Source organism: Macaca mulatta, chromosome X (assembly GCF_049350105.2).
Source record: "Macaca mulatta isolate MMU2019108-1 chromosome X, T2T-MMU8v2.0, whole genome shotgun sequence".
NCBI classification, from domain to species: Eukaryota; Metazoa; Chordata; class Mammalia; order Primates; family Cercopithecidae; genus Macaca; species Macaca mulatta.
The window spans coordinates 23,446,216-23,454,963 of record NC_133426.1 but is presented as its reverse complement, the minus strand read 5'-3'; positions in this window follow the sequence as shown (position 1 = coordinate 23,454,963).

The window sequence follows — 8,748 nt, the reverse complement described above, 5'->3', positions numbered from 1 at the left end:
ATTATTATTGACTGTAAAATTTACCCTGCTGCTTACCAGAGGCTGGACAGTAGGGAAGGCGGGGAGAGAGGGAAGGAATGGGGAGTTAGTTGTTGGTCAAAGGTTACCAAGTTCCAGATAGACAGGAATAAGTTTCAAGATCTAATATACATTTACTAATTTTTTTCTCGAAGTGATTTGTGTGAACAGTGCCATGATCTGCACTACTTGCAGCTCTTTTAAGTGCTGGAAAAACTTAGAGAGGATAGGTCTAACCATTTACTTTCCTCCAGCAGGCAAGGGTGAACGGCAGTTTTTGGTGGCCTAATCTGTTGTTTCAAAGGTAGCTTTTTTATTTATTTTAAATTTAAATGAAGACTTGAAAAGTTACCAGAAAACTCTCCCAGCAGTGTTGTTCCTTCTTCTCACAATTGCCCCATCACCCAATCCCTGGCCTTTTCCTTGCCCTCCCCACCCATCTCCCCCTCTGCAACCTGCTGTGTGCGCCTGCGCTGTCTTCCCTCTGTGACCTGCTGTGTGCGCCTGCGCACTGGGGGCAGGCCCAGGCCACCGAGCGTCCACCAACTGGACTAAGACCCCCTTGTGTCGTCACCTGTGATTGATCTCCTGCACTCCCACCCTCAGCACTGTTTTAGACTCCCGTTCATCCTTCCGGGCCCATCTTGTACACAGAACTTCGCAGGTGACTGGCCTCGCACCCTTGCCCGTGACAGGCCTCCAGCCTTTGCGCCTTTGCCTGTGACAGGCCTCGAGCCCTTGCCGGTGATTGGCCTGGAGCCCTTGCTGGTGACAGGACTCACGCCCTTGCCCATGACTGGCCTCGCACGCTTGCTGGTGACAGGCCTCGAGCCTTTGCACCCTTGCCCGTGACTGGCCTTGCGCCCTCAGCACTGTTTTAGGCCTTCTCATCCTTCACACCTATTTCTTCCACAAAGCTTCGCCCATGGCTGTCTTCCCACCATTGAAGGGCCAACGACCCTCGCCGCCAGCACTTGTTAGACATCCTTCCACGCCCATCTCTCCCAAAAAGCCTCCTCATCCCACGCCACCCCCTGCCCCTCAAAAGGGAAACTAACCTTTCTGCCTCTGAATAGCTTGCGTTTTATCCCTGTAACAGACATTTCTTATTATTTTCCTTGCAGTGATCTTTGTGAACAGCCATGACTCCTCTCTCGAGTCGGAGCCCTTTTCAGGTCCCCAGAAAACTTGGGGAAGAAAAGTCTAACCTGAAAAGCCATATCCCTAGACCATTTCTTCTCTTCCAGCTGGAAAGGAACTGTAGAGCAAACAGGCAACGTTACAACTTAACCCTGCGTTAGGTGTGTGTGTGTGTTTTTTTTTTTTTTTGAGACAGAGTCTTGCTCTGTCGCACAGGCTGGAGTGCAGTGGCATGATCTCGGCTCACTGCAACCTCCGCCTCCCAGGTTCAAGCAATTCTCCTGCCTCAGCCTCCTGAGTAGCTGGGATCACAGGTGCGCGCGACCACGCCCGGCTAATTGTGATCCACCCACCTTGGCCTTCCAAAGTGCTGGGATTACAGGCATGAACCTGTATGATCCAAGGGTGCACTCTGTCTTCCTGCAAGTACTTGTTATCTTTCTTTTTAAAAGTTTTAAAAATTTTTTGTGGCTACATAGTAGGTATGTGTGTATATATGTGCATATATATATACATATATATATTTGTGGGGTATATGGGATAGTTTGATTCAGGCATACAATGTGTAATAATCACATCATGGTAAATGGTGTATCCATCACCTCAAGCATTTATCATTTGTGTTACAAACAATCCAATTATACTCTTTTAGTTATTTTAAGGTATACAATTACATTGTTATTGACTATAGTCACCCTGTTGTGCTATCAAATACTAGGTCTTATTCATTCTAACTATATTTCTGTACCCACTAACCATCCCCACTTTCCTCCCCAGGACCCCACTACCCTTCCCAGCGTCTGGTAACCATTCGTCTACTCTCTATCTCTATGGGTTCAATTGTTTTAATTTTTAGCTCCCACAATTAAGTGAGAACATGTTACGTTTGTTTTCTGTAAGCACCTGTTATCTTTCTGAATCCTGCAGAAACCTTCCTAAGTTTGTCTTTCCTCTACTAGACTGTGGGCTCTCTGGGGCTGAAATCAACATGTAATTGGTCTTTGTTTCCCAAAGAACGTGGCCCACAGTAAGCAACTGACATTGCAAACACCTGATTTTATAAATAACACCTAATATGCCAAACAGCCTCAGTTTCAAATTGCTTTCACATATTTTATCCTTACTCTTGTGAAACAACCCTTTGTGGCAGATAGAAAAATCTCCCCCTTCCAAGCTCATCCCTCACCCTAGTTCTGCCCATTGTATACTCTGCTTTCTGCTTCCCAGACCCTGCTTCCTGGAGGTAAAGGATGAAAAAGGTGACGCTAGCCTCCTTCTGCCAAGGGAGGGTGTGTCCTTACCCATAACATTATCTGGCAGCTCTTCACTTTCTGGTGGCTCATAGATAGGAGGCCTCTGACGAGGTGGCTCTCGCTCCCAGTCTTCTCCTCCCCTGGCCTCCTGTTCCACGTGGAAGGGGAGTGGGACTCGGGGGGCTCGGGACTGAGTCCCAGGGATTCGGTTCAGGCCTATGCCCCGTAGTCGGCTTCGGTGATCCATGGTGACTATTGGACAAACAGCCACAAGCCTCAGTGAATTCTAGGCCCAAAACTGGGCCTCTAAGTTTGGACCTGGGAAAGGAAGCTTGAGGAAAGCGTTATGTCCCTACACCTCTTTGCTCTGGGCTGAATTGAGATGCTCTAGCTGGCAGCAGGGACTGCCCACCAAGTGGGCCCCTGTGGCCCACTGGAGAGAGTGACCAGATCGGCCAGCTCTCAGGCACCTACTGTTCGTCCCTCAGTTCTGCTGGAGCCCCCTGGCAACTGACATTCTGGGTGGCAGTTGCTCTGAATCCTTTCATCCAATGATACTTGTGCAGACATTGTGATGTCACAGTGACATCAACAAGGAAGCTTGAGGTGGGGGCCCTGCCCTCAAGATACTTACCATCCAGCTGGTGTCAGTAGCCCATATTAATAATACAAAACCATCAGAGACGGGGGAAGGTTCCAAATCCAGGATGCACCTCATAAACACTTGGGGAGCTTAAAAACATTCTGGCTGGGTGCAGTGGCTCACACCTGTAATCTCAACATTTTGGGAGGCCAAGAAAGGCAAATCACCTGAGGTCAGGAGTTCAAGACCAGCCTGGTCAACATGGTGAAACCCGGTCTCTACTAAAAATACAAAAATTAGCCAGGCGTGGTGGTGCACACCAGTAATCCCAGCTACTCAGGAGGCTGAGGCAGGAGAATTGCTGGAACCTGGAAGGCGGAGATTGCAGTGAGCCGAGACTGTGCCACTGCACTCCAGCCTGGGCAACAGAGTGAGACTCCGTCTCAAACAAACAAAAAAAAAACAAAACAAGCAAACAAACAAAACCATTCAAGTGCTATGATTACAGGCCCAGAAGTGATGTTTCTTTCGTTTATTTATTTCGTTTCTTTTTTTTTTTTTTTTTGAGACAGAGTCTTGCTCTGTTGCCCAGGCTGGAGTGTAGTGGTGTGATCTCAGTTTGCTGTAACCTGCGCCTCCCGGGTTCGAGTAATTTTCATACCTCAGTCTCCTGAGTAGCTGGGATTACAGGTGCGCACCACAATGCCTGGCTAATTTTTTGCATTTTTTTAAGTAGAGATGGGATTTCACTGTGCTGGCCAGGCTGGTCTCGAACTCCTGACCTTGTGATCTGCCTGCCTCGGCTTCCCAAAGTGCTGGGATTACAGGCATGAGCCACCAAATGATGTTTCAATAGGTTTTTGGGGAGGCCCCAAGCGTTTTTGGTTTCACAAATGGGCACAAATAGGTTTCACAAATGGGCAAATTAAGTACCACCACTGATGGCACAGGTTGTGGAGTCAGTTGTTTTTAAATTCAAATCGGAGCTCTGCCATCTATTGGCCTTGTGGCCTTGGTAAGTTTATTTAACCTCTCTGAGCCTCAGTGTGTTCATCTGCACATGGAAGACAATAATAGTTTCTCCATGTTGTGAAACTGAAATGATAGGGTAAACGTTAAGCCTAACTTTGTATGTGGGCCAGACTTAGGTACTCACTTCTGATGAATATGGCAGAAGTAATGCTTTGTTACTTCTGAGGCTGTGTCATAAAAAGATAGTTTCTGTCTGTCTTGTGCTTAGATTACTCATTCTGGGGGAAGACTTTCTGGCCAATTCTTAAATTGAGACAAAATTCACAAAACATGTTTTTTTCATTTTTAAGAATAAAATATAAAGTAGTTGTTAGTATAGTCACAATGTTGAGCTTTGTGCTCACCACTATTTGATTCCAGAACACTTAAAAGAAGCCTCATACCTATTAATCACTCTCAATTTTCCCCTTCCTCCTATCCAACAAGCAACATCCCCCCATACAACAGCTAATTTACTTTTTCTCTCTCTGGATTTGCTTATTCTGTACATTTTATTTAAGTGGAATCATTTGTGTCTTGCTTCTTTTACTTAAGCATAATGTTTTCAAGATTCATCCAAGTTGTATCATGTGTTAGTACTTCAATCCTTTTTTATTGTGGTAAAATATACATAACGTAAAATTTACCATTTTAACCATTTTTAAGTGTGCAGTTCAGTGACATAAAGTACATTCACATTGTTGTGCACTCATCATCACATCCTCCAGAATTTTTTCATCTCCGAAACTGAAACTGTAACCAATTAACTATAAATCTCTATCTCCCTTTCCCCCTATGCCCTGGAAACCAATATTCTACTTTCTGTCTCTATGAATTTGAATACTTCTAGATACCTCATATAAGTAAGATCAAACAATATTTGTCCTTTTGTGCCTAACTTCTTTTACTTAAGCTTAATATTTTCAAAGTTTATCCAAGTTGTAGTGTGTATTGGTACTTCATTCCTTTTTATGGCTTAATAATATTCCATTGTTGATATACCAATTTTGTTTATCCATTGATAAATTGATGGATATTTGTGTTGTTTACACTTTTGGGCTATTTTGAACAATGATGCTATGAACATTCTCATGCAAGTTTTTGTGTTAACATACATTTTTAGTTCTGTTGGGTATATACCTAGAGTGGAATTGTTGGACCATACGGTAACTCTATGTTTAACTTTTGAGTACCTGCCAAAGTGTTTTCCACAGCAGCTGCACCATTTTTCATTCACACCAGCAATGTTTGAGGGTTCCAATTTCTCTACAGCCTCTTCAACACTTGTTATAGCCCATTTTTTTCTTTTTTGGTTATAGTCATCCTAATGGTGTGAGATTGTATCTCATCGTGGTTTTGATTTGCATTTCCCAAATGACTAATGATGTTGAGCATCTTTTTATATGTTCTTTGGCCATTTGTGTATCATCTTTGGAGAAATGTCCACTTAAATCTTTTGCCTATGTAATAATTGGGTTATTTTCTTTTTGTTGTTGAGTTATACAAATTCTTTTTATATTCTGGATACTAAACCCTTATCAGATGTATGATTTACAAATATTTTCTCCTATTCTGTGGATTGTCTTTTAACTTTCTTGCTAGGGTCTTTGATGTAAAAAAGTTTAATTTTGATGAAGTACAAGTTATCTCTATTTTTTGGTTGCTTGTATGTTTGGTGCCATTTTTAAGAAGCCATTGCTTCATCCAAGATCATGAAGATAAACACCTGCTTTTTTCTTCTAAGAGTTTTATAGTTATAGTTTTTATATTTAGGTATTTGGTCCATTTGAGTTAATTTTGTGTAACATGTGAGGTAGGGATCAGGAATAGTTTTTGAGCACTTACTATGTGCCAGACACTGTCACTGGGAGGCAGCAGTAACAAAATAGACATGTTCCTGCTATTATCAAGCTAAAATTCCACTGATGCTCACAAATATTAGTCAATGGTCACATAAATGTTCATATGTAAACTTGATTTCACCACACACTGTTTCTGATCGACAGTGGGGACCCAGAAAGTACCAGGTTTGTGGGAGAAGGGCATACCCTTGCGTGATTGGCAAAGTTGCAATATAGCCTTGGGGCTTGGTGATGTGGAGGAAATCCTTGTCTGACACAGTCATGGGGACATTTGCAGGCTCCTTGAGGGACCTCAGAGTACGTGACCCTGCCACATCCAGTGTCTTTCCTCTGGCCACTTAGGCTTCCCCTCAGTCCCTAGGCCTTTTGTAGCCCATCCCTGTGTTGGAGTCCTTCCGCTCCAGTGGGTGGCCCACTTAGCTTTTTTCCTTTTAAGGCAATCTCAGGCCACTGTCTTTTGTGGGATCCATATTTGTTTCCTGGAAACACAGATTTTTCCGCATTTGCTGGTAGTGCAGGTTATGCCCAAGCATCCCATTTTTATTGTTCCTTCTGCCAGGAGCTGCTCTAGCCCCAGCCTCTAGACTTTACTTGTATGAGTCAAATTATTTCCTGCAGTCCTTAACCTGCAGGAGATATAAGCCAAGCTTTCTGAAGTTTTTTGTCATTTGCTTGAGGTAATGGGGAAGCAATATTTGTTCCTCTCTCATTCTAGGAGAAGTCATCCACCAGATTGTGAGGACATACAAACAGCCTTTGGAGAGGCCCATGTGGGAAGAAACAGACCTCTCACTACCAGCACCACCTTGCCAGCCTTGTGACTGTATCTCCTTGAAGGTAGATCTTTCACCTGCAGTCAATTTTGATGTTGCAGCCCCAACCGACATCTTGACTACAGCCTCACAAGATGCACTGGGCCAGAACCTCCCAGCTCCGCCATTCCAGAATTCGTGATCCACACAAACCGTGAGTTTGAGAAATGTTTGTTATTGTTTAATTTTGCAGTTTTGGGGAAATATAATTAATATACAAAAACTTTGCTATTTTAAAGTGTATAGTTCAGTGATTTTTAGTTTTTTCATTGTTATTTGACAATTACCACGATCTCATTCCAGAACATTTCCATTACCCCAAAATGATACCCCATACCTTTTAGCAGTTACTCTCAGTTGGATGGATATAGTAACTCTTTTTGCCTTTCGTATCTTCATCTCCTCTCCCCTTGACCACCAGTGTTTTTTTTTTTTTGGAGACAGGATCTCGATCTGTCACACAGGCTGGAGTGCAGTGGCACAGTCACTGTTCACTGCAATCTCCACCTCCCAGGCTCAGGTGATCCTCCTGCCTCAGCCTCCCAAGTGGTTGGGATTACAGATATGTGCCATCACACCTGGCTAATTTTTGTATTTTTAGTAGAGATGGGGTTTTATCATGTTGGCCAGGCTGGTCTTAAACTCCTGACCTCAAGTGATTCACCCACCTTGGCCTCCCAAAGTACTGGGATTACAGGTGTGAACCACTGCGCCTGGCCGTATAAGTGTGTTTTTAGAGTTTTTAGTGGAATAATAATTTGGGCCTTGTCCTTGGCCTTGCACATCTCTGTGCATGAGATGACATATCTGGTCTGAAATGTGTGGCTGAAAAAGTTGGCCCTTTTATTAGACAAGAGAGCATACTGATCAGGTTGGTTTCTAAGATACATCTTCTCACCTAGCTGGTAGGCAAGAGGGGCAATAAGGTTCCTCCACTAGGAGACTGTAAATTCCATGTTAGGATGGATAAGACACCAGGGATCCATGGCACTGGATTTACTGTGGTCAAGCCATTGGATGAGATGAGATTCTTATGATTGTATAACACAGATAGGGTGTATTAGGAGAGGTCAAGACCGCCTGGTATCCTTGTCTACATGATGGGTGAGTGGGGAGTGTAGGGGTCCTCCCACTGTCCAACAGTGGGCCAAGGTAGGGGTAAATGGGCCCGCTGTGTGTGGGCCAAGTTAGGGGAAAGATAAGATAGTTTATTTGTGGTCCAATAGTGTATGTCACCTGTTGAAACCGTTTGGAAGGTTAGGCAGCAAGAGGTAAGATTGAAATAATCTGTTTAATTGGTGCCTAATTATTGTTAAAGGTACATTTTTTGTGACCCCAGAGGATGGCTGAAAGCAAGTACAAACTCGTGCTTACTGGTGCCAGTTGTTCCCCTGGCATGTCTCCCACCTCCTTATCTTCTGGGCTTCCAGCCAAGGAGAGTAGATGGTCTCCTGGAAGTTGGTATTGTAGTGTCTATGTAAAAATTATTTATAGTCTTTGTTTCCGTACAAGTGTCTGAATGCAGCTGGTAGAACTTGTAGTGAAAAGATAAAAAAGTCAAAATTGATTTTATCATTGATAGGCCTGTGAGCTGATTCATTATATGCACTGTTTGCTAATGTGTAATTAGTTTCGAAATGTATTATATGGTGAATTGTGAATGCTCAAATCTTATCAGTGAAAAATTATTCTTTTTTTTTTTTTGAGACGAAGTATTGCTCTGTCACCCAGGCTGGAGTGCGGTGACATGATCTCGGCTCACTGTAACCTCAGCCTCCCGGGTCCAAGCAACTCTCCTGCCTCAACCTCCCGAGTAACTGGGACTATAGGCATGTACCACCATGCCCAGCTAACTTTTGTATTTTTAGTAGAGACAGGGTTTCACCGTGTTGGCCAGGCTGGTCTCAAACTCCTGACCTTGTGATCCACCCGCGTTGGCCTCCCAAAGTGCTGGGATTACAGGCATGAGCCACTGCGCCCAGCCTGAAAAATTCCTCTTATGCCTAATGCTTTCACTGTGTTATAATGTCTCGATTGGCAAATTGAAGGTATCAACCCTATGGCCTCAG